Here is a 27792-nt window from a genome sequence, read left to right on the forward strand (position 1 = left end):
CATAGACAAGCAATCATATATCAGGCAAGTGGAAGGGTTGTCATGTAGCAAGCAATCATACCAAGCAGATAAATATCAAACAATCAAAGTCCTATCTAACGTATGTAAGAGTGAATCACGCTAAAGTGAACAAAACAGTTAAGTGATTATGCAAGACAAACAAGTATAAAGACATGTTAAGATAGCAAACCAAACAAGTAAGCAAACTAAATCACCTTGCCTAAAAAAATGAGGTACCCTCTAATTAACCAATTAAATGCCACATTTTCCTCAAATAGTGTTCAAGTTTGATCCTCAAGATCCCCAACAGAGTCGCCAATTTGTGGACCCGTATTTCTCACATGCACCCCCACTTGATCGGCGAGAATCTCTTTTATTTTGTGAAAATTTTGTTTTGGAAAATTCGGAGTTGTCACTTATTTTATTTTATTTTAAAAGGGAAATAAAACAAGAAATAAAACCCTAAAAAAATGACTCCATAGTTTTCGAAAAAGCGTGTCTTTGAAAAACCTGAGTCTAGGTCCAGGGATCAAGTTACTTATTGCGAAGGTACCTCTAGGAGGTAGCACCCCTCTAAAGGCCATATAAAGGTCTCTACTAACTAAGTTGAAGAAAATACGACAATTAATTGGTTAATTAATTGCCAACATTGTGCCTGTGCCGAAGACAAAGGGGAATGGGAAGGATGTGTGTAGACTACAAAGATCTTAACAATGCTTGTCCCACGGATGATTAGCCTATTCCTAGAATCGATATCTTGGTCGACTACACAGTCTGGAATGACTTGTTGTCATTCGTAGATGGTGCTAAGGTGATTTCAGAATTAACATGCCAAGCCAGAAAGTCAAATCATGATCATAAAAGAGAGTCAAAGTGTGTACCTGAATTGCTTCTCAAGTGCTATCATAAAACATCATAGTTAGTTTAGAAATATAGCACACGACGTGTATTTGATTATAGCGAATCAAACATACATCTAAGCATCAAAGGATTACATCAAACATAAATATAGTCTTCAATAGTATACATGTTCATAGAATTCCAAAAAGTGAGTGATAGAGAGAGTACTTGCATAGCATGCATATTTTACAAGATTCCTCCCAAAATATTAGAATGGTTAGGACAAATATAAATTATATAACATCTCTATTATGTCTAATATACAGTACCAAAACCAAAAGTGAGCCAAAGTAAGTCAAATGACTCCAAAAGCAAATAACAAATTCAAATAAAGTATAAAACCATATGCATGTAGTTAGAAAAGGAAGCACCACAAAACAATTTCTAAAAAAAAATGGCTTAGAGTGGAATTTAATTATGAAAATTTTCAAGAAACAACTCTTACATATCTAGATCAACATACTGAAAGCCAAACACTCATTCAATAGACAGATTGTAGAAAAAACACCTAAGGGCTCTACAAAGTCTAGATTAGATAAGAAATAGTGACATGCATAAACGATTTTTTTAAAAATAATAATAAGACATCACATAATTCGTAAAAAAAATCACAAAAATCTTTCAAGGTGTCTATATCACAAAAAAAAAAAAAAAAAATCAGGGTCGAGTAATACTCAAATATATTTTTAAGATGCTCCAACTAATCAGATGTCCAGATTCCATCATGCACAATAAGTACAACTTTGAAAAATCATATCTCCCTTAAAAAGGTGTATTTTTAATATTTTAAGTGCCTAAGATCAATTTCAAGAAACCTAAAATTGAGGAAAAATATTGAATCAAATTTAAAAAGTCGTCTAGAATTTTAGTTTTGCAAAAAGAGCTCGGGTGTCCAAAACTATGGGAAAACGAGCCCCCTAAAGACTCATTTATATCTTCTATTCCATAATGGCTTTTTAACTCAAACGAAACTTTAAATTCAACTTCAAGAAGTGAGAAAAGTCATACAAGCTTTTGAAAATTTTTAAAAACATTCTAAAGTTGCTAAAATGAATTTTAAATCTAAAGGGTCAGTGGCTGAGTGAAAACTGGTAGCAAGGAAGAGTTTTGAAAAATATTTCTTATGTAGGGGTTTCACCAATTCTCCAATTGGTATACACAAATCTAGCCTAGAATCATCCCATTTATTTGGGACCATAAGCTTTGATTCATGTTTTACTCAAAACCAAAATTTTCATTGAAAACTGAGAAAGATGCAAACCGATCAAGAAATGGTTGCATATTATTTTAAGAAAATGAGATTTTGATCCTGAGGACTTTGAATGAATTTTTAAAACGAATTTTTTTAAGAGTGGTATTTTGAGAAAGGTATTTTTTTGTAAAATAAAGGAAATTAATTTGAAAAACAACAAAACACGAGAAACAAACTACCAAGCCAAACAAAAGAAAAACAAAATCATAAAATGGAAATTGTTTTTTAATTGAGCAAATTAAAATGGTGATAATGGAGGCCAATCTTCACTATTTTCTGATGGCCTCCGAAAAATAGATTTTACCGAAGACTACCTAAGCAATAATCTATTCGAACTTAAATCAATTAAAGTAATGACAAATATTCAAGAAACATATCAATTAAGAGTAATAATAACGAATTAGCATGTGATCGATTAAACACACAAACGCATCTAAACTGATTAAAATGGACCAAATTAAATCAGGGCAAATATGAATTGTCAATCATAGGATTAATTTTATTAGTGAGCTAATATTACAGAAAATACCTAAACTAAATAGATGAGTGAAATTAAATCAAAGTAGACTAAACACAGGCAAGCACCTTCTAAATGTGAAATTGATTTTATTAATAACTTAGGATTATAAAAAAAAACACCCAAAACAATTAAAATGAATCAAATGAAATGAAAGCAAGCTAAAACAAAATATGAGTTCATGGAATCAGCTTCCTAAATAAATTTACATTATTAAATTGAAATCTAAGCTCAAAATGAATTAAACACTAATTAAGGCAAATTTAAAAATCAAATATTTAACACATAAGGTCAAATATTTCAAAAACTAAAATTTTACTTGAACCAAAAGTTAAATTATAAAACTCACCAAAACAAATTTTAAACTAAATTTCTAACCTATAAAAATTAGTTTGATTAATAAATAAATGAAATATGTAACGCGTGAATAAATAAGCACAACGAAAATAAAATACAAACTCATGGAATTAAATTTTCTTTTTTGTATAAACTTACATCACTAGACTAAAATTTAAGCTTAACAAACGTTTTTAACACTAATTACGGTAAGTTTAAAATCTATATTTAACACATAAAAATCAATCATTTCATTAAACTAAAATTTTACTTAAACTTGAAACCAATTCAAACTACCTACAACAATTTTTTTATTTATTTATTTTAAACTGAATTTTTAACCCATAGGATCAATCTTATTAATAAATAAATTACAAAGCATTAAATTAGTAGCAAATAAACAAACAAACAAACAATAATTAAATGGATCAAAACTAAATTAAATAAAAATCAAACTTTTTTTTTCTCAAAGTAAAACTACATAAAATTGTGTTTTCTGAATTTAATATAATAAATCAAAACTAACCCTAAGCACAATTCTAATCTTTAAATACATGCTGCCATATTAAAACAAAACAAATACATGTTGGAGATAGTAATAAAAGTCAAACCACTCACCCAATATAATAATAATCCCACTAGGAAGAAATAACCAAACTTTTAATTTTACTAAAAACCCATATATATATATATATATATATATATATATAAAACAACTGACTTACCTGGTCGACTTACCAAACAACCTGGTGGTGTGTAACTGTTTTCACTTCTCCAATGATGCACGGGAACAATGGTATACTTGATGGGAAATGATCAAGTTTTGGTTCCTCAGCCAATACTATTCAAAAGTTGGGCGTACATGAATACGTGTGGCAGGAGAATGGAGAAAAGCAAAGGTGCAATCTGGTTATGTAGTTGACGATGATAAGAATTTGAGGATTCACCGTTTTCAAGGATGTGTGGATGGATGGGCTAAATATTGTCCAGATGATTCCGTCAGTGAGTCTAAATATCGCCTCCCTTCTTTCCCTTCCAAATCTTCCCGTTATTCCCTTTCTTCTGATGTGCGCTGAAAGTGCATCTTGAATGGTGTGGCTAGTTGATCCCCTCTCAATGGTGCCTCTCTTTCTTTTCTTCCTCTTCTCTTTTGATGCGTGATGAAAGTGCATCCCGAATGGTGCGGCTGGTTGATCCCCTCTCAATGGTGCTCCTCATTCCTTTCTTCCTCTTCTCTTCTGATGCGTCTTGAAAGTGTCCCAAATGGTGTGGCTTGTTGATCTTCGAGACTCCGGGTTTCTGCATGAAGTCTCTCAGATGACAGTGGGCTGAGCGTGATGAAAATGGAAGCAGCAGCAGTCCCGTGATGAAAAAATGGAAGCAGCAGTCATCCATTCCTCCTATATCCTTTCTTTCTTGTTAATTTTTTTTTTAATCTCCTCCCCTTGAACATGGCCTCACACCCCGTCTATATACACGTTGCATCAGCTTCTTTCCATTGCCAATACCGGTTATGGAAATTTTTCTTTCATAAAAAACGATGCTTTCTCTCTGGATTGACTTCCCCACTTTCCAAAACATCACCATCTTATTCCTAGACACATTTTGTTGACTCCACCAACTTCTCTTTTTGGTTCAGCTACATGGCTCAATGGCTGAAAAAAACAAACCAATCAAAAAAAGAAAAAGATATAAAATAATAACAAAACAAATAAATATTTCATGATTCGGCCCAAAGGATCATCTACACGCAAATTTCTTTTTTTATATAATTATTTAAATAATAAAAATAATGATGATGATGATGATGAAAGAATATAAAATAAGTCAAAACTCACTTAATCCTAAAATCAAAATAAAATAAAATAAAAAACAAAAATACAAGTAATAGTTTTGATCAAATAATATAAAATAAGTAAAAAAAAAATCACTTAATCCTAAAATCAATCAATAAAAAAAATAAAGAAAGAAAGACAAGGAAATAACTCTAAGTGAAACTAAACCTAAAAAAATGCCTAGGTGGGCCTAGGGTGGTGCCTAAACGCCCTGAGGTGGTGCCTAAGTGGGCCAAGTATGGTGGCTAAGTGGGCCTAAGGTGCCTACATGGGCCTAAAGTGGCTCCTAATGGGCAAGTGGGCCTAAGTCTAAATTAGGGTTGCCAAGAGTCACAATGGGGTTAGATAAATCCCTCAACCAAAGTCTCCAATGTGGCTTATAAAAGATAGGCTACACGAGTAGTAATGGGCCACTAGGGAATTGTTATGAAGTATCAAATAAATACCTAATAGGACATGTGCTAGGAGGAAAAAATGGAGGGTCTACAATAAGACTCAATGTCCTAACAAGAAACATTAGAACTTTCCTTATCTACTCAGTTTGAGTGAAAAGACTTCAAGTAGGTGAAGTACTTCAAGGGATTGTGAGTGCCCATTGGAGACCATGAATCCAAATATAAAGCTTCAAGGCTTAGGTTGAAGGTCTTTGATAGTAGAACCCTCACTTGGTTAGGAGGTTAAAAAGAGTGGATATAGGCGGATTTTCAAACCACTATAAAAGAGTTTGCATATATCTTCTTTTTATCTTTTGCTTGATTATTGCCTTAATTAATTTCTTTATTATTTTTTTTATTAATTGGTTGTTTCTGAACAAAAATTTTAACACCTAATTCATCCCCCTTCCCCTCCCTTTAGAAATTTACTTAATCAAATTGGCCATTTTTCACAATTATTATCAGGTACATATGTGTCATGGAGAATGGTGGGTGTGATTGGCAGTTGGAAAATGACTTTTCAAGAAGGTAGATGGGTTGGTGGTGAAAATGGTGAAAGGTTGGGATTATGGCATCGGGTACAGATGTGGTAAGCCATTGTTTGCGATGGCGGTTTTCTCACTTTTTAAAGATGGTTTTTTTTTTTTTTTCAAAATTGCAATGGTGTGTGACTAGGTGAGGGTCTAAGATTTTGTTTGTTTGTTTGTTTGTTTGTTTTTCATATTTTTTTTTCCCAAAGAGCACTTCACACAACTCCATCTATGTCATCTTTGCTATGAAAACAAAACATGCTGCTACAACGCATTTAATGGGCTTCATCATGCCATGAGTTTTATATTATTTAAAATTTAGAAATTAAAAAATTAAAAAATTACAAAATAGAATTTATAAATTAAAAAATAGATTAAAAATAAAATTCAAAAATTACAATTTTGTATTATTTAAAATTTAGAAATAAAATAATTAAAAATTTTAAAATTAGAATTTACAGATTAAAAATTAGACTAAAAATAAAATTGAAAATTCAAAGTAAGGAATTTTAAACATAAATTAAATATTTTATTAAAAAATGTATGCAAGTAAAAAAATCATTAACAAATTAGTACCTACAACAATTACTACTTTTATGACGTAATTTATGATTTTATTCTTAATAACAAATCATTTTTGAAACATTAGTAATTAATAATTAAAAATAATAAATACATAGTAAGATTATTTAAAAATAAAATAATCAATTATTAATTAAGATGTGGTTGGATACTTTACAAAAAAAATTTATGTATATAATATATTACTATTATATAGTGTATTTTTTATTTTGTAAAATAGCAATATAGTAGTTATGCATATAGTACAATATATTATATGATATAATATTTAACTTATAATCATATATTTATAAAAATATATATATATGATATCTTTATACACAAATTATATTTGGAATTTCAATTGAATGTTTTTAGAGATGCTAGACTATTTATTTGATAAATTCCAATATTAACAATTTTTTAAAAACTAAACAATAATTAATAAATGTTCCTATTGGGTTAAACTAGGCAATTAAATATTATTATATATTTACTTTGTGAGTAAACAAGCTTAGGGGTAGCAATTTGTGTTGGTGGGTCATATTTGTGTTGTGTCAAACCCGGCATGAATAATAATATGGTTAAAAACATATACCCAAATACTACATAATTATTAAACAAGTAACATGTCATGTAACTCAGTTATCTTATTAAATAATTAGGCCTTATCTTTTAATAATTAGGTTGAGTTAAGTCTTGTGTTAATTTATATGACTCAATTGCCCTATTTATTTAAATTCAAGTTTAAAATGTGCCAAATATGGGTTAAATATTTTAAAGTTACAATTAAACTAATCAATACGATTATTAAATGAATTAATTTATGTCAAATTTTGTTATGCGTGTTGACCCAAAGACTACCTAGTTATTAAACGAGTTATATAGGTCCACATGAATTTGACTCAAACTCAATTATACTCAACTCAAACATAACTACTCTTAGAAGACTATAATTTATCCATAACTAATTTATCAAGTCCGATGTCAAATGATAACAAATTAGAAGACTATAATTTATCCATAACTAACATAAATTTAATTCGAGATTTATGTATTAAAGTGAAAAATTCAAAATGGAACTAAAATAAAAGTATGATTAAGAGAAAACATTGGAATAATGATGAAGTGTAATACTTGAACCGACATCAATAAAATAATGATCAAAATGAGATTAGAGTTCTACATTCCTTTTTGTTTTCTTTCTCTTTCTCTAGTATTTCAAAAATATCAAACACGATAAAACACTACAGAGGTAAATCATATAATAATTTATGATATATTTCAATTACTTTCATAACTACTCTTTTAAACATATATATATATATATATATATATATAATATATATATATATATATATATATATATATATATATATATATCTATTAAAAAATGTATGCAAGTATAAAAACTCCTTTACAAGTTAGTAGCTACAATAGTTATTATTTTAAGGTATAATTTATGATTTTATTCTTAATATTTAATTTCTTTTAGCAAATTAGTAATTAAGGATTAAAAATAATAAATGCATAATGAGATCATTAAAAAATAAAATAACCAATTACTAATGAAGATATGGTTGGATACTTTACAAAAAACCTTTACACATACATTTTTTATTTTGTAAATATTAATATAGTAGTTGGGCATATCGTGTCATATATTGTATCATATAATAATTATCTTGCAATCTATATTTATTAATAATATATATCTTTATACACACAAGTCATATTTGGAATTTTATGTAAATAGAATGTCTTCATAGATGCTAGGCAATTTATTTGATAAATTCCATTTTGAACAATTATTTAAAAATCAAGTAATAATTAAAAAGAATTTCTGTTAGTTTAAACTAGGTAATTAAATGTTAGTATAAATTTAGTTTTTAAGTAGATAAGGCATGATTTTGCATGAGAACAAATTAGTGGACAATAGCTTATTCATAGCTAACTTAAATTCAATACTATTTTAGAGTTGTATAGATAACTTTTACCCAATATAATAAAAATCATTTAGTATTATTTATGTTTGAGTAGCATCATGTAATAATTTTGAAATTTAAATAGATTTATATTATAGGATATAATCTAACATGTCTTGGATTATTTGTTATTATTTATATAAAAAATATAAATAACATATTACACTAAAAAAATTAATAGCTCAAATAATTTACCTTTTTATTATTTCATAACAAAACTATTATTACATTATAGAACATTTAAATTTAAATAAATCTATAATGTAGTATTTCATTTTGTGGATCTTTAATTATATTTATTATTATTTATAGAAATAAAATATTAAGTCTCAAAAAATACATATGTCATTTCACAAAATAAATCATCTTGCTATTTTATCAATATTATTTATTAATATCACAATTTAATAACATCATTTAGTGATAAAATTATTCAATTTGTCAAGAAATAATATAATCATTTAATGAAACCATTTTGTAAGCAAAAATATATAAAAAGTTGTAACTTTTCGTAAGAAAATTATTTTTGTCACCAAAAATTGTAATTAGTGACAAATATTTTTGTGGGAAAATAATTTTTTTTTCTATCACAAAAGTGTTTACACAAAAAATGACGACGCCAAATTTTTCCATCATGTCTTTTAGTGATGAAAATTTCAAATTCGTCAATAAAAGCTTTCAAAAAAATTGGCACCATTGACAACATCTAAAATTTCATCGATAAAATTTACTTTTAGCGATGAAAGTATAATTCACCCCTAAAGTTTCTTTTTTATTTGCTTCATTATGAAATTTAAGATAACTTCTTCATGTATGATTTATTTTTTAGATTCTTTTCTCTTTCTTTAACCACTAGATTAATAGGAAGAAAATTTGAGGAAGTGAGAAAAGTGGTTATGGTAAAGTAATAATAAGATTTGGGTTGTGGGTAGGAGATAAGTAAAAATAGTAGTAAATTAAAAAATAATTATCCTACTTCCTACCATGAAAAAAAAAAGAATATTAACATTAATAATTCAACAAAATCCATTAATGTAATTATGGGAAGTGAAAATGATAATAATAATATGGTTAATAAAAAATTTAATTAAAAATAGATTTTTAGAAAAGGGTTTGGAATTAAAATAAGTTTTACAAAAAAATTAGGAAGCCATTAATTTAGACAATTAGTCTTTAATAATTAATTTATATTTATATTTATATTAGGTTATATTAGATTTAGATAAAGTCTTTCAGGATTTTGAATGATTTCTTCAAGGTAAGGGTTAATAGTACAGTAAACTATTTTATAATTCCTTATTTATTTTCATCTATTTTCAAACTATCAAAATGTTTACATTCCCTAAAGTGGATCAAATAATATTGTACTAAAAATGTTATGATTTGCTCCTTAGTTTATAAAATGAATTGGGAATATCATATGATTTATTTATTGTTATGCAAGTGAATTTTATTGTTTAATTTATTATATTGGTTTTGAAACTCTAGTTATTAGTGGACCTGGTCAACAAGGGAGTAATTGTTGACCTTTTTTACCTTCGGTGAGGGTAGTGATATAATGGAACTCTAACTAATAAGGGTGCTATTAGCCTTTGGTATACCATTGATTATAAATCATTTCATCCATGTGTAAAAGGGACAAAGTGAGACTAGCCACCTAATGTAAGTTATACTATTTGGACACAATGTTATTATCAATAAGTCAGAGTAAAATGTTTATTTATAATTTAAGTATGCAAAGTATATTAATTATTTAGTTCTATCCTTAAATTGAAAGTGCATAATTTTTTGAAGAAAGTGAATTTAATTATTGAATTAAATAAATTCCTACTATAAAGATGTGATATCTCCTAGGATTTAACTTTGTACTATACTTGATCCTCCTTATTGAACTATTTTTCCTCACTAAGTTTCAGTTCACTCTTCTCTATTATTCCACTTTTTAGGTACAAGTGATATTAGTGAGGGGAAATCGAGATAAGAAGGGTGTTCCTTTTGAAAATAGCTTTACAATTAATTATTTAGGAGTTTTAAATTAAGATTGAATTTAGTATTGATTTCTAAAACTCTTTAAAGTGTTTTGGGATGATCTTTGAATTTATTATTTAGATATTTTTAATTAGTTTTGGGTTAGAAATTTATAATCATTGTTAAGAATCAATTTGAGGAAGTTGTCAACTAATTACTTATTGGATTTGCTAGTTAAGGTCATTCATGTGTTGGACTCTTGGGTTTGACAAGTGAAATGACTGTGGTGGTGTCTTTGATTTTTGGGTGTCACAATTAATATATCTAAAAAACCATTTTCTAAAACCATTGTTTTGAAATCAAAATAGTAATTTTCATATTTAAAAAATAGAAACACAACTTTGAAAAGAATGCGAAAATAATCTTCATTTTCAAGAAAGATTTCTTGTTAAGGTAAAAATAGACATTCAACAATTTAACCAATTATTGCATAAATATGTATCATATGGAGAAAAAATAATATATTAAAGCTCCACAAATAGTAGGGAATTTATTCCAAAAGTTTAAAAGGAAATGTGAGAAAAAAAATGGTGTGAAAAAATAGGAGAAAAAAAGTGAAAAAAAAAAAGTTTAAATTAACTTGTTGCAATGCATATAATAAGACCATATAAAAATTAAAAAAGAAAAGAAAAAAGAGGAATGAATGATGCAATAATACTAACATGTGCAACAGTTTATCTAAATATGGTTTCTAATTTAACCAAAGTCACATCTTCTAAATGACATTTTTAAATTTAAACAGAGATATTTATTTATTTTATTGGAGTTGGATTTGAATGTCTGGATTGATGAATTCCTTAAATAATTATTTATTTATTTTGTTGGAGTTTAATTTGAATGTCTGGATTGACCCAATTTAATAAATAATTATTTATTGGATTTGCGATTGGGTACCCAAGTGAACTAAGCCAACCTAATAAATAAAAATAAGGGAGAATTTTTGAAAGCTTTAAAACTACTAAAAAACTACTATAAAAAAAATAAATAAACAGTGTGAATCTTAGACTTTCTCCCGATGAAAAAATAAAAAGGAAAATAATTCTTCTTTCTAGGACAATGTCCCCTCTTGAATTTTTTCCTATTTTCTCTATAAAAACGAGGGTCAAAATTTTTATGCCATGAAAATAGAGTGATTCTTATAAGCCTTGGATGTGATGTTGGTTGACTATTATGATAGTAAATTCGGGAGGATGCTTGCATAGAACAATTTTATTTTATTTTATTTGGCCCAAAACTACCCATTACTAACGGCTGGTACTCCCATGGTACTTTAGAAATGAACATATGATTAAAATAAACCTGATACAGTTACAGATACTATGAGTTCTAATAGATGTTTAAAGTGATTCGTAACATACAATGGGTTGTTCGTATTCTATTTTCAAGTTTTAAAAAAATATATTTTGTGTTTTTTATGGAAAATTCTGAAATACTAAATTAGCTAATCATCTTTTCTTTTCTAATCTCAATTCTCAAGTTTTTAAAAAATTGGGAAACGACTGTGAATGATGATGGAGATTTTCAAAGTCATTAGTCCTATCAGACTTCATAACTCGATGGCCCAATGGTGGAGATTTGATGTTTGAAAATGTCTGAATGTTCTCTTATCTGTTTAAACTAAGCTCTATGTATCTTTTCACCTATCAGGCTGCCCCCCAAGTCCTGTGCTTAACCCTCCTTCAGTTGTATGGACAATCTTCTAATCCTTTAACATAAGCTTTTGTTTCGACAATTGAGGAATTAATTGTGATGAACTAGTAAGAAGCGTACTATGTCTGTGCACTATGTCTTATCGAGATTAAAGCCGGCATGGAGGAAATATGCAAAGGAAACCAATATTTGTTTGCTGGTGCATGCAATTTATCTGTGCACTATGTCTTATCGAGGTTATGGCAGGTAGACCCAGTAGCTTCTTACATCCATGCTCATTTCTTTAATCGTTCATTAATGATTATGTGATTCAAGTTGATATTCTCGCTTCCGTTTCACTCATATGCTTGCTCGTGCCAATGCTTCCTTGTAAGACTGATTAAGTTTTTGGGGTATTGGATTATTCTTTCAATTAGAAATTAATTTATGGCAAATATATATATATATACTTGTTGCAATGCATATAATAAGACCATATAAAAATTAAAAAAAGAAAAAGAAAAAAAAGGAATGAATGATGCAATAATACTAACATGTGCAACAGTTTATCTAAATATGGTTTTTAATTTAACTAAAGTCACATCTTCAAAATGACATTTTTAAATTTGAACTGAGATATTTATTTATTTTATTGGAGTTGGATTTGAATGCCTAGATTGACCAATTCCATAAATAATTATTTATTTATTTTGTTGGAGTTTAATTTGAATGTCTGTATTGACCCAATTTAATAAAAATTATTTATTGGATTTGCGACTGAGTACCCAAGTGAACTAAGCCAACCTAATAAATAAAAATAAGGGAGAATTTTTTGAAAGCTTTAAAACTACTAAAAAACTATTATAAAAAAATAAACAATGTGAATCTTAGACTTTCTCCCGATGAAAAATAAAAAAGAAAATAATTCTTTTTTCTAGGACAAAGTCCCCTCTTGAATTTTCTCCTATTTTCCCTATAAAAATTAGGGTCAAAATTTTTATGCCGTCAAAATAGAGTGATTCTTGTAAGCCTTGGATGTGATGTTGGTTGGCTATTATGATAGTAAATTCGGGAGGATGCTTGCATAGAACAATTTTATTTTATTTTATTTGGCCCAAAACTGCCGGTACTCCCACGGTAGCATATAGTGTATCTTTGATGGACATGCATTTGTATAATTTTTTTTTATGATTTATAATATTGCATCAATATTTATGAAATAGGTTTTGTATTAAGATATTTGAATGGAGATGAAAGCATGGGTATAGGTTTGTACTTTAGAAATGAACATATGATTACTCTATAAGAATGGATCCTGTTTCTAACCTTTTAACACACAAATTTGGAAATCTAAACATATGGATTGTTTCTTTCCTATAATGGAATCCTATATTCCTTCTGAAAGCAGCGCTGACCTTTCCCTTCCTACCAAATACAAAGAGAAAATCTCAACTCCTGCCAAACATCATGGCTGGAGAGTTAATGAAGATTTTTAAAAGTATTCATGAAATCTCAAGAACACTTCCAGGCCCAATCTTGATAAAGGTACTGTACGCGAGGTCAAAGTTTTAAAAGTATTCTACATATATTTTAAATTTATTTCTCGGTCAATTCTCAAAGTCAAACTTGTATTCCACGATACGCAACCTGATTGAAGCTGAGTTGCAAGAAATTAATTTTCACAATTGTTAGCATTCTTCATGCATTTGGTTTATTTTGGTAAGTGATCAAATATCATAATTATAGTGGTCCTGCTCATTGAACTGGTCCTGCACATTGAAGTGGTCCTGGAAGAACATTCAAAACTAATACACATTCAAATTACTTTATCTTATATTGATACGTGGCGAGGAATTGTTGAACCCCAGAAGAATCGTCTTGAATGTATTATGAATTATATATTAAAGAAATACAGCAAAAGTTCGGGAGAAACCGGCTGTTGGGTGCCCACGGAAGGTGACAGCAGCCATACAAGTTGCTGTTCAGCTTTCACCAATTCTAGTTTTGGTTCTCTCCAGCCTCTATAAATACCTTTAAGAATTCATCTATTCATGTCAAAGAGCAGAAGAGTCGTGCTATTAGAAATAGTAAGAAAATTGAAGGAGTTGTGTTTAGGACAAGAGAAGCTTTTCTTCCAAAGAAGATGTGGCTGATCATGAAGGTTTTCCTCTTGCAAATTTTAGCGTTTCTACTTTTTGGTGGTGGCATCTATTGCCAAGCTTCAACCCGTCGGCTTACTTTTGTGGTAAATACTATATATGATTCTAGCCTTAACGCCACCTTATGATCGTAATATTTAGGGAGTAGTATTACTCTCATTTTCCACCATATGACCCCCATAGGGTCTCAGGTACCCTGTGTCATCGAGTCATTCATGCATGCTATCAATTTCTAATTGGTTATACACTTGCATGAGTGGATCGATGCAACTATTCATGCATGTAATATGTCTTTAGGGATGAGGTTGCATGGTTAACTTTTAATTGGTTGCAGGTGAAGGAAGCTTCATATACAAGGCTTTGTAGTCCCAAGAACATCTTAACAGTAAATGGACAATTTCCGGGACCAACTATATATGCTAAGAAAGGAGAGACGATCATTGTCGACGTTTATAACAAAGGAAAAGAAAACATCACCATTCACTGGTAGGTCTTATGCGTATCTCAAAAAAACGGTAGCAATCGACAACATGCCTACATGACATACATTCTTTTATTTCGAAGAGGGGGCAGCAATATATTGCTTTGCAAATAAAGTCAAATTTAAACAATACTTTATGGTTATTTGCTTCAATTAATCCATTGAAATACAGTTGATGCCTCTTGTTACTATGGCAATATGTTGTTGCATGCCATCTTTTGTTAGTCCAAAAATTAGTACTAGTTTTAACGTATAGTTATTGTCTTGCAGGCATGGGGTGAGCATGCCTAGATATCCATGGACAGATGGTCCCGAGTATATCACACAATGCCCAATTCAACCAGGGTCAAAGTTTAGCCAAAAGATCATCCTTTCCTTTGAGGAAGGCACTCTATGGTGGCATGCTCACAGTGATTGGACCCGAGCCACCGTTCATGGAGCTATAATCATCTATCCCAAGAATGGAACCAAGTATCCTTTTCCCAAACCTAATGCAGAAGTTCCATCATATTAGGTATAAGTGTTGTTACTTTTAAAGGTTAATTTACATATCACGAATTAACCAACAAATCAAAGTCTAAAATTATTGGAGTTGTTGAAATGCAGGACAATGGTGGAAGAGTGATGTGAATGTGGTTCGAGATGAAGCGCTTGCAACTGGAGCTGACCCCAATGCCTCTGATTCTTTATTGATAAATGGACAACCTGGTGATCTTTTTCCATGCTCAAAATCAGGTACAAATTAAGTTTAACTTCCCATTTTAAAATTGTACACGATTTCATTTTCTTGTATGTTGACCATATTACTTTTTCTTATTAACATCAACATATTTAAAGCTTAATGCTAAAAAAGAGGAATATACCTATAAGGATGGCAGAGCCATGATTTAACACATAAGAAAAGGCTAGTCCGAATATAATTTTGAACTATGGAGCCAAATTTACACCCCTAATCACTTCATAATTGGTGGATCCTCATGGAAAATTTTCTTTTTCTTTTCACTAGTCATAAGTATAAAAATTTCCCTTTCTAATTGCAGGCACATTCAAGCTAACGGTGGATCATGGAAAGACCTATCTACTTCGCATAATCAATGCTGCCTTGCACGAGGCTCTCTTCTTCTCCATTGCTAAGCATAAAATGACAGTGGTTGGAACAGATGGTAGCTACACAAAACCATTGACACGAGATTATATCACAATATATCCTGGCCAAACCTATGATGTCTTACTAGAAGCTAACCAACACCCGGATCACTATTACATGGCAGCTAAAACTTATTCCATTGCCCCGGCAGCTCGTAATTTTTTTGACAACACAACCACCACAGCTATTGTACAGTACAGGGGATACTACACTCCATCTTCACCTCTCTCCTTGCCTTATTTGCCTACATACAATGACACAAATGCATCGGTTCAGGTCATGGCCGGCCTCCGAAGCTTAGCAGATGCGGAACATCCTTGCAATGTCCCATTGAGCCCAAGCACTAAACTGATTTACACTGTTGGTATGAACTCGTACCTACGCCCCAATAATTCATGTGCAGGGCCCAATGGGACGCGGTTCTCCGCAAGTATAAACAACATAAGCTTCCAATTCCCTACAATTGACATACTGCAAGCTTACTATTATAACATTAGTGGTGTATATGGAGATAAATTTCCTAGCGTTCCAGAACTGGTGTTCGATTTTACCACTGATATTATTCCCTTAGAGTATCAGACGCCGAAAAACGGAACAGAAGTAAGAGTGCTTGAGTGTAACTCCACAGTGGAGATTGTTTTCCAAGGGACAAACTTGATTGCAGGGACACACCACCCCATGCATCTCCATGGATACAGTTTCTATGTTGTTGGATGGGGATTTGGGAATTTCGATAAAAATAAGGACCCATTGCGCTACAATCTGGTGGATCCTCCCCTTCAGAGTACCATCTCTGTTCCTACGAAAGGTTGGGCTGCAATCAGATTCGAGGCATCCAACCCTGGTATGTTGCAAGCACTCATGTGAATTTAAAAAAAAAAAAAAAAAAAACCCTTGAAACTGCCAACCTGCATACCAAGGAAATATTTTGTCTTAATATTGCAATAAGTTAGGTGTAATGTTGGTATAATTAATTTCAATATGAACAACTCATTAAATAGACCAGTACAATGCCAAGAAGCCTCCCAATGCCAATTCCATATTTCAATATTAGAAAAGTTTGAAATTATCTTTCATTTGACTTTTTTTAGTTATCCATATTTTATTCCAATTCCGTAGAAGGTTAGGTATCATATTAATTATTAAAAAACATTATAAATGATATAGTTTAGAGTAATTGAATTATTCAAATATTTTAAAATTAGACTATGATCTAAAAAGGTCATGAAATGGTTTGTTTAATTTTTACTTTTACATTTAAAAATATTTTGCAAATAAGAAAATTTGTATGAAGTCTTACACAATTGAGAGAAAATCAGTTCTTTTCTATTTATTTATTTCAAATTAAAATAAGCATTTTTTCTAAATTTAAAATAATTGAAATATAATTTATATTTTTACCTCCTATTTTAGTAACAATATCACAAGATCTACACCAAGATAAAGGAAAAGGAAAAAAATGAAATGAAAAATAAAAAATCATCCATTTCCATTACATGGGGACAATTTGAGTTTAACCTCACACCGAAGGAACTCCAAGTCTATTTTTTTTAGTGAGTTAATTACTTTTCCCTCATTTTTTATTTTTTATTTTTTATTTTACATCATAGTAAACCCTTTCCTATTTTCTTAAATTTAAGTAACAAGTAAAAATATTCAAACACTTGATCATTTGAATTTATGGTTTAAAGAAAAGAAACTTAACAATTAACTAAGCTACAACAATTGACCAAACTCTCCAAGTCCAAGTCAATGAAGTAAGAAATTATTTTTAAGTGATTTTTGGTATTTTTAGAAGTGCTTTTCAAATATATATATATATATATATATATATATATATATATATATATATATATATATATATATATATATATATATATATATTTAAATTTTGTTTGGATGGACTTTTGAGAGTTAAATAAAAGTTTTTATACCCATTTAATTTATTTTTTTTAACTTATAACTTTTAAAAAAGGTTTCATATAGAAGTCATAAAAATGTTATTTCTTATAATAATTTTATAATTCTATTTTTATTTATTATAGAATTTCTTTAATGTTTAATAAAACTTTACAATATCAATATTACCCCTTAAAAATTATTACTTTAATTTTGATTTTAATTTTCAGCTATAAAGGAAAAAAATATGAAGCTATCCCGAATTTGACCTTACCATCCACCTAATTAATTTTTATAAGAAAGTGTTATTTTTTAATATTTAGAAGGGTTTTTATTTATTTATTTTTAAATCATTCCCAATTGAAATTTATAAGAAAGAAAGAAAAAGTTTTCTATAATATTAGAAAGAAATACAAATTTTAAAACATGGATTGAAGTGATAATAGAACTTTGTTACATATTTAAAATTAGTATCTCTTAATTTCTTACAACTCCAATCTCCAATATTCGTTCTTTATCTAAAATCTGACATAAGAAATGGTTATCCACTCATAAGACAAGACATGAAATATAATTTTGTTTTAGGTAACATCAAATTCAATGCATTAAAATCAAAGAGTAAGTGAGGATCCAAATTTCTCCTTGTGCATGGTCTTTGACCGTGGTTCATATGAAAATTATTTCTAGTCAAAGCATTTTTATTATCTAATTTTAGATGGTGTTTGTTTTTTTATTGAATAGAAAATATTAAAATATTCTTTTTTTTCTATTTAGTTAAAAATAACCTGTTGATATTAACTAACATAGCTAAATTAAACATATTAATAATAAGTTTACTTTAGTTATGTTGATTGATAATAATAGGTTACTTTTAGTTGAATAAAAAAAAATCAAATATTTTAATTTTTTCTATTCAGTCAAAAAAATAAGTACATCTTAGTGTTAGAAATACCCATGTATTTCAAATCAAAATTAGAGGACAACAACCTTTTAATTTCAATAGTACAATAATACTATTATTATTATGGCTAAAAATCAGCCTATCATTTGAGTAAACACATACACAAATACACCCACATATATATATATATATATATATATATATATATATATATATATATATATAATGCCAATATCATTATTTTAGGCCATGGAATAAATCTTTCATGCAATCATTTCAATGATTCCTTCAAATAATAAAAGAAATATTTATTTTACAAACTTTGTGCAGAGATAGGATAAATTTTATTCTTTTTTAAGAAAACATATATATATATATATAAATCTCCTCTAGCAAACCCAATGATTAAACCTAAATAATAATATTTTTAATACTTAAACTATATTCATATTTAATATTTGGTTTTAATTTTAACTTTTTGCTTTATTTTATTACTAAGTCCCTATTTTTAGGTTTAATATTCTTTTTTTTTTTTTTTAAATTTCCTCTTATTTTTTACATATTTATATCAAATGTTGGAAGATGTCTTTCTATATAATTGGATACCAATTATTTATTTATTTATTTATTTATTTTGTATAATTACGATATATTCCCCACCCTATGATTGTTGTATGGTTAACACATCATCTAATAAGAGAGCTTAACATATTCTAACCATTTTCATGCTAAAGAGGGGTCCACAAGTTGTTGCCCATGCCAAAAAAAGTCAAGCAAAAGTTGACTTCTTGCCTTGACTAGTTGCCACCAACTATCCAACCTTGCCATAAGGTTCATTCATCTTTCTTATCTTATGAATTGGTGTAAAGATAACTCTGTATAAAGGGAGAAATGTTGATTGAAGAATGTAGTAAAAATATGATGTAAAATAGAGTAGTAGATGTAGAAATGCAAGAATAAAGAGTAAGAATATACAATCTTGTGGTAGTTATTAATTTTTATTTATAAAGATTGTGTTTGGTTTTCAGAAAATGCAAGGGAAAGGAAAAAAAAATACTATGGAAAGTTATTCTCCTTAGTTTGGGTGACATGAAAAATATAATGGAAAAAAAATATAAAGGAAAATACTAAAGAAAATATTGTAATATTTTCCCTCCTACTTTCCTTAAAAATTAGTGAGGAAAATAAGAGAGAAAGAGAAGGGAAAAGTTGGAGGAAATTTTGTCAAGCTCACATTATCTTCTTCACCAAGTCTCTAATTCACCTAACTTCCTCTTCACTAGTGGCTATGGTTTGCCACCACCATCGACTCTTTCAACAACTACCACCATTACTCCAAGCACCTTTCAATGCCCCCAAAAACCAACCCTCTTCTGGTACACAAGTTCCCATGGATGAATTGCATTCTTCAAATCTAGTCAATGTGTTCAAATCCATGTCTTCATATTAGGTATGGATTGAATTCCTCTCTTTTAACATCACACCTTGATGTTTTTTAGATGTAGGTCTTCTCTCAATGAACCCTATATACATACACACACACACACACACACACATATATATATTCATTTTTAGAAATCTAAACACCTGAATTTCGTAGATATGGAAAATTTGATGCTACTCTTTGTAATTGGATTTTGATGTTTCTCTTGTGTTTGCATTTTTTTATTCTTGTGCTTCCATTTGATTTTCAATATAAGAATTTTAATTTTTTTTCATATTGCAAAACTTAATAGCAACAATGAGGACATTACATGTTTGAGGAATTACCTATAAGAGAATTTAACACACCAATGAAACTATTGCTATAACCAAAGAAAAACTAACTTAGAAAGCTAAAAAAAAAACAACAAGTGCAAAACAACTATAATAATAGTATTGTGGATTGGGTATGAGAAAATTACAAAAGATGGAGCATTCTTGATGTGGTAGATTTGCAATTGAATGGAATTTTCAATAAGGAGCAAGATGTCCCTTTTGTGTAGCCTTTTATGTTACCTTATTGGATTTATCTTGTTATAGCTTTTGATGTTAGCTTAGGCAGTGAAAACTTCACGAACTAAAACTATCAACTTGTCCTCAATCACTAGATAGTTTCTTTCTTAATAGAAATGTAGTAAGTATTCTTAGCAAATCCAACTTGGTTTTGTTGATATAGTTTTTCCTTAGTACTTTATTATCATGATAGAACTTGGTAAACATCTCTTAAATCAATTATGTGATATTTACAAATTCCCTCTTAAAAATTCTGAACAACTTATCTAACTTTAGAAGCCTTCTTACTTAATTAATGCACAGTTGATTACATATATTTCGAAGACCATTATCTTTTGTAGTAGTTCTCTAGATTATTCTTGCAAAATTTCCTTTGTTGTGGAAGTCTTTAGTTCATGCATGCAGTTAATCCACTTGAAGCATTGTAGTGAGAAGGTGCCTGAGATAAGCCTCTGTATTGAGCTAATAAGCAATTCCATCAACTTCAAACTTGGTTACATTCATTTGGCCCCCAAATCTTCAATTTGCATTGTTTGATAGATAAGCCTAACTAGCCTTGGATAATAGTTCATAGGCAACTCCACTAGCAATTATCTCAAATTATACTAGAAAAAGACTATTTGTAAACCTCCCCAATAGAAAAACTTGTCATGCACACACCATTGGTTCTTTCTACTTGAATTACTCTATTTCAATAGCACAATTAAACTAGAGATCAAACTAGTTTGCATTTGGCTTATGAAAGCTTCAACCTAGATCACTTACTAAACGTGGGCTGGCAAACAAACCCAAGTAGTAGAGGAGTGGGACATATATAATTGCTTGGATTTTGGAGTGTTGTGGTGAATCTTAAGACTTTATGAGTCAAACCATGCTCATCCAAAGCCAACTTAGTTGGGCTACAACTTGGTGTTGGAGGCCTGGAGCCTAACTCCGATGCCTTTATTGCAAATTAAAAGTTTCTTATGGCATAAGCATGATCTAAAATTTAAAATCCTTGTACTTTAGGACTTAATGATGATGATATAATTTCAAGTCACAAGCACCCAATATGTCAATAATACTACTCATTGACTTACTCCTAATAATCAAATAACCCATCGGTGTACTCCTACATATTATTTTTAAAAATTTTAATTGTATTATTTGTAACAGTTTTATTTTTATCTAAAACAATTTGATAATTTTGGTTGTGTGGCCAATGTGGAGAAAAAAACATATAGACTCAATATTTTGGTCTGAATTGAGTTAACTAAACTGAATCGAACTAATATTAAGTTGGATTAGTTTGAGGCAATAAAAAATTTGTTATACTTTAGTTAAAACCAAGGATAAAAATATTGGTAATCATGGATATATTGGTACTTCTATATCGGATATATCGGAGATATATTAACAAATATTTTGGGAAAAATTTTCAATAAGCCTAAAATTGTTAAAACTCATAAAAATGTAAGAAAAACCTTATAACAATATAATTAGAAGTATAATAGACATTTTAAAGATGTTTTATTGAAGAATTTGATATATGTATGATATAAGTTATGATATTAGATGTAATTATACCATGTCAATCTATAAGAAATGTTAATTTTGTAATTGTACACTCATTATAAAGTTACATAAAATACTTCATTTCATTAAATATCAATAATTTGTACATATTACATTGCAATGTCCCTTTAGTACCAAAATGAAGATCGATTTGGTTCAATGGAATGGGTAGATGAAGGAACCCCATCTTGCTGTTGGAGACAATATTGGTACCAACTCAATGAGCCTCGATAATATTGGTTAAAAATTCTAACATGCCATGCATATATCTCTTGCGTCCTGCCCACTGCCTCTACATGGATAGGATACTCAAGGTTCACCCATGTGTTAATGTCAAATCCTTCTTCCATCTAATATGAAACTTGGTATGACATTTGTGCGGAAGGAGAGTAACTCGGCATACTAGACTCTTCATAGGTTGAACTTGAAGGTTGAATATAACTCATCACATGAAGAAGGTAGACGTTAGCCTCATTTGAGGAGTCACTAAATTGAGTCCATATACTCATAGATTCAAAACTCCCTAAAAGTAACTCCTCATTATATGGTTCCATTATTCGTTATCTTCCTCTATAGGGCTTACGCTTGGACCAACCCTTCTAGAACCATGGTCTTCATCTTGTGTGCAATGTGTGAAATCATTTTCACAAGTAAATTGACTCATTGGATATTGACTTTGTTGATGTTCCTAAATATCTCCTCCCGCATATTACTTCCATCATCAGTTTCATCTCTTAAACCATCGTAACTAGAAGCAGAAGTACTTGCAACACTAGGTCTACTATTGGGGCTAGCACTTGTGGAGTCAACCTCTTGGTGGGAATTCAATGTCGCGTGAAATGAATCCTTAGTATATTTGCTAAAACTTTCAGAGTGAACTTCTTCAAACAACACACGTTCAACATTAACTCCAAATTCTCGAGCATGAGCAGCAATTCGTGGATCAGGATTTCCAACTTCATCATCCAAGTGTATAGGCCTAACCCATTGGAACAACTGATTATTTTCTTCTTCACCCACCTTGGTTGAAATGTCAAAAAGATCAAAATAATATTTTTTTAGTAACTCAATCATTTTCTGCCTTCATATCGCATAACTTTAGCCTCATATTATAGTAACAAAAAACTAATTGCTCCAGCCGAGGGTAAGCCAAACAATTTCGCAACTTTATGTGGATGAGAGCAAACGTGCTCCAATTTCTTTCATAGGTAAAAGATGATGCAGTTTATGAGAGAAATTTGATGGCTAACTTCCTCAATGTAAGTGTTTGATTCCCATACATGAACCACAATTCAGCTGCAACCAATTTCATAATTATATAGATACTTATGTGGTGGTGAATTTACAATAATGATAATCAATTTTTTCTTATAAATACTCACCAGGCACCATGGTTGACCTTGCTACAATCATCACTCGATCATCAAATCTGCTTTTTGCATCTTGAAAAAACACAAGCTATGTTTTAATTTACAATAATGATAATCAATTTTTTCCTCTAAATACTCACTAGGCACCATGGTTGACCTTGCTACAATTGTCGCTCGATCATCGAATCCTCTTTTTGCATCTCGAAAAAGCATAAGCTATGTATTCAACATTTAATTTGTTAATATCATATTTTTTTAGTAAACGTTCAAATAAATTGATGAATGAAATTATTGTTTTATTAACAAAAATAACAGTTTTTTATTTACCTCATTTCCAAATTGACCAAGTGATTCAGTAGTTGGGTCTAATTTTGCAAAAACATCATGGACTGCTTGAAGTAGTTCCAGATCACTACCAACTCCATACCTATATTGAAATCTTGGATTCAAGAAGTATGCTACAATAAAATTAAGTAGATTTAGTATTTTGTTAGAGAAAATTAAATACAAAGTAAAAACTTATAAAGATAGATAGTACTTAAGTATCTACTGCACGAATAAGGTTCTCTTTCATCACATGCATAAGTCGAAGCACCATGTATAATGGCTCATATAATGAAACTATATTTTCCACTCTATCCCAATATGCATGGCCAAACAATATTGCTTCAAATCTCATCCAATTTTTGTCTGACTAAGCTTATGTTGTGTCCATTCATCACTCATAAACAATTTTTGCAAATCAACCTTTTTTTTTTAAGAAGACTGTCAAGAGCAATATAATTGGTAGCAAACCTTGTAGCTCCTGGTTAAACAACGTCTCCACCACAATACTTTCTCATTTGTGCAAGTAACCAACCATGGTTGTAAATGAAGTTGGTTATCTTGCAAGCATTGTTTATCACATCTGTAACACTGGGTCTTTTACTAATGTCTTCAAAGATTAAGTTGATGTAGTGTTCCACACACAGAGCCCAATATAAGTTAAACCTCTTCATCAATAGTTTCCATGCTTTCACGAATGTCGACCCGTTATCTGTGACAATTTTGACCACATTTTCTCGACTGACTTCTTCGACTAGTGAACAATACTTCTAAGTTGGATCTTGACCTGGCATGGGAGAACCACCTCTACTAGCCATGCTAAATCTATTGCAAAAAAAAATACACTTGAATGTGATTTCAATGTAAACATTTAATTTAACATGGTGCAATGGAATTTGAAAAGAAAATTAGATAATCATGTAAAATGAGCATATTCCAAATATACTAATTTATGCTAATAGCTAAATTAATTAAATAATTTAGCTAAGTTAGTTTACTAAATCTAAATCTATGAGAAATTTACAAAATACACTAATTAATTATAATTGAATGTGAAAATAAAATTAAATAATCATTTAATATGTAAATTTTTTTTAATCTAAATCTAATTCTATGAAAAATTTACTAAATATGAAAATTAACTATAATTGAATGTGAAAACAAATCACAATAATCATATAAAATGAACATATTTGATATTCCAAATATACTAGTTCATGTTAATTAAATAATTTAGCTAAGTTAATTTTTTGAATCTAATCTAATTCTATGAAAAATTTACTAAATAGAAAAATTAATTTTAATTAAAAGTGAAAATAAGTCATAATAATCATAAAAAATGAACATATTTGATATTCCAAATATACTAGTTCATGTTAATTAAATTAATTAAATAATTTAGCTAAGTTAAGTAGTTGAATCTAATTCTAACTATATTGAATGTGAAAATAAAATTAAATAATCATATAAAATAAACATATCCATCTATAATTAAATAGTCAAATTAACCTAAGTTAACTCAATAAAAATATAAAAATTAATTACAATTGAATGTAAAAATAACATTAAATCATCCATATTGCAAACATACTAATTAATTGAAAATACATGAATTAATTACAATTGAAAACAAAATTAATAATAATTTAAAACAAACATACCTTAAAATAATTGAATAATTGAGAAACCTTAGAAAATTTTGAAGTAATTAAAGAGCAAATGAAGAATGAAATCAAAGGTGGATGAAATGAAAGCAAAATAGGCTATCTATAGGAAAAATCTGGGCCAAAGTAGTCATTGAAAGATGATTTTATTGTTGAAAAACAATTTTGGCCGTTGGATCAAAATCTAGGTGAAATCTGACTATTGGATCATGATTTTACCGTTGGAATCTCATCCCAACCGTTGGATCAAACCCTGATTCAATCCGGGGCATTGGATGGATGACCGTTGGAGGTAGGCATGGTGGACCCGATCGATCTGGGCCATTAGATCACACTGGAGAGAGGGGTGATTTATTGCTAAAAAATCGACGATTTATCGCCTTTTGTCAATAAATCGATGATATTTTGCCAATTTTTCTCCTCTTCGATAAATCTCCATAAAATATTGTGTTGTCGGCCACCGATACATGTTATATAGGCAATATATCCCGATATTTTCTTCCATGGTTAAAACCAATCAACTCCTATTTGATTCTTGGATTGGTTATAAACCAACCTAGCTAAATTTATCTATCCCTAACTTTGTGTTCTTGTGTTAGAATAATGAATCCTTTAGGTTGCCCCATATACTCTTAGTTTATATAACCATTCAAAGAAAGATAATCTTAACATCCATTTGATAGATTTCTAGACTCAATATGGAAACTAGTAATATCAAATTTCTATTTGATGTTATCTAACTAAAGCATTAATATCAAATTACTTAAATCCCTTTTATATACTTAATCCATTAATGTATGCAATATTTCTTTTTAACTTTTTTCTACTAAATAAACTATAAATTCATGGATAAAAGATTTCTCTATTTAACTCCTACCATATCACCTTGTTTCATTGCCTTTATTGTTAGATTTTCCATTTTAAACATTTTTTTATTTTGAAAACTATTTGTTCCATTGTACTTCAAATCTTTTATGATCAAAGATTTAAAAACTTACAACATAGTAATTGTATTATATTTTAAGTCTAAGAAATACAATTGTGAACTCACATTTTTCATGGGCATCCCACTTGCTGGTGAGATTTGTTTTTATTGTAAAAAACTTTTTTTTTTTTTTTTGAAAAGTTGGAGTTGTCACTTATTTTTGTTTATTTTTAAAAGAAAAAAAAAAGAAATAAAACCCTAGTATTACTCCTTTTTTAAAGAAAATATGTGTCAGCAAAAATTGAGTCTGAATCTAGAGGTCAGGTTACCTATTGGAAAGGTACCATAGGATAGCACCCCTTTAAGCCTTAAAAAGGTTTCTACTAAGCACGTAAAAGAGAATTATGACAATTAATTAATTAATCATGAATGCCAAAATAATAATAATAATAATAATAATAATAATAATAATAATAATAATAATAATAATAATAATAATAATAATACAAGTACATGGAATAATGCAAAAGCAAATTATAAGGATATGCAGAAATGATACATGAGAAATGCACAAAATAATTTATTAGAAAGACAACAATTTCAAATTAGTGATTTGAATTTATTTCTTCACAAGGTTTCAATTTGTTACAAAAGATTTGATTTGATTTACAAGAAATGATTTTTGTTTACCTTATTATGAAGAGGGGTGAATTTTACTTATTTATTTTTAAAAGGTATTTTGATTCAATCTTTATTTATTTAAAAAAAATAATTCTACAAACTTAAAGAAAGATATTTACAAGTTTATAAGAAAGATATATCATCTAGCAAGAGATTAGTCTACCAATTTATTAAAAAAAAAAGGTCTTTTAGTTCGATTTAAAGGTTTACTCATCCTACTCTTATTAAAAAAAAAATCTTTAAAACTTCTATTTATAAAAATTACTTTAAATCCCATTCTTATCAATAAAAGAGAGTTTTATTTAAAAGTCAATTTTGGACGATTTTATTAAAATTAACATTTTGGACAGTTTTATTAAAAAATCATTTTTCTAGAAAATTTTGTTAAACAAATGAATTTCTAGAGAGATTGTTATTAAAAACAATTATTTGAATTTTTATTAAATTTTATTTCTAGATTCCTCTAAAAACATTTATCTGAACTTTCTATTAAGAAAACTCTATTTTATTAAAAAATATATATATTTTTTGAACTGTTATTTCATTAAAACAAGATTGCTAGACTGTTTTATTTTTATTTTTACTTTATTTTATTTGAAAAAGATTTTCTGAACCTTTTATTTATTTATTTATCTTAAAATTCTGAACTGTTTCTTTTATTAAAACAAAAATTTTGGACTATTTT

General features: G+C 29.0%; 1 pseudogene; it reads left to right on the top strand.

Annotated features, from left to right (window-relative positions):
• The first annotated feature begins 14082 nt into the window (after positions 1–14082).
• On the top strand, positions 14083–16676 carry LOC117907755 (annotated as a pseudogene).
• The last annotated feature ends 11116 nt before the right edge of the window (positions 16677–27792 follow it).

The sequence above is a fragment of the Vitis riparia genome, chromosome 18, assembly GCF_004353265.1.
Source record: "Vitis riparia cultivar Riparia Gloire de Montpellier isolate 1030 chromosome 18, EGFV_Vit.rip_1.0, whole genome shotgun sequence".
Taxonomy (NCBI): Eukaryota; Viridiplantae; Streptophyta; class Magnoliopsida; order Vitales; family Vitaceae; genus Vitis; species Vitis riparia.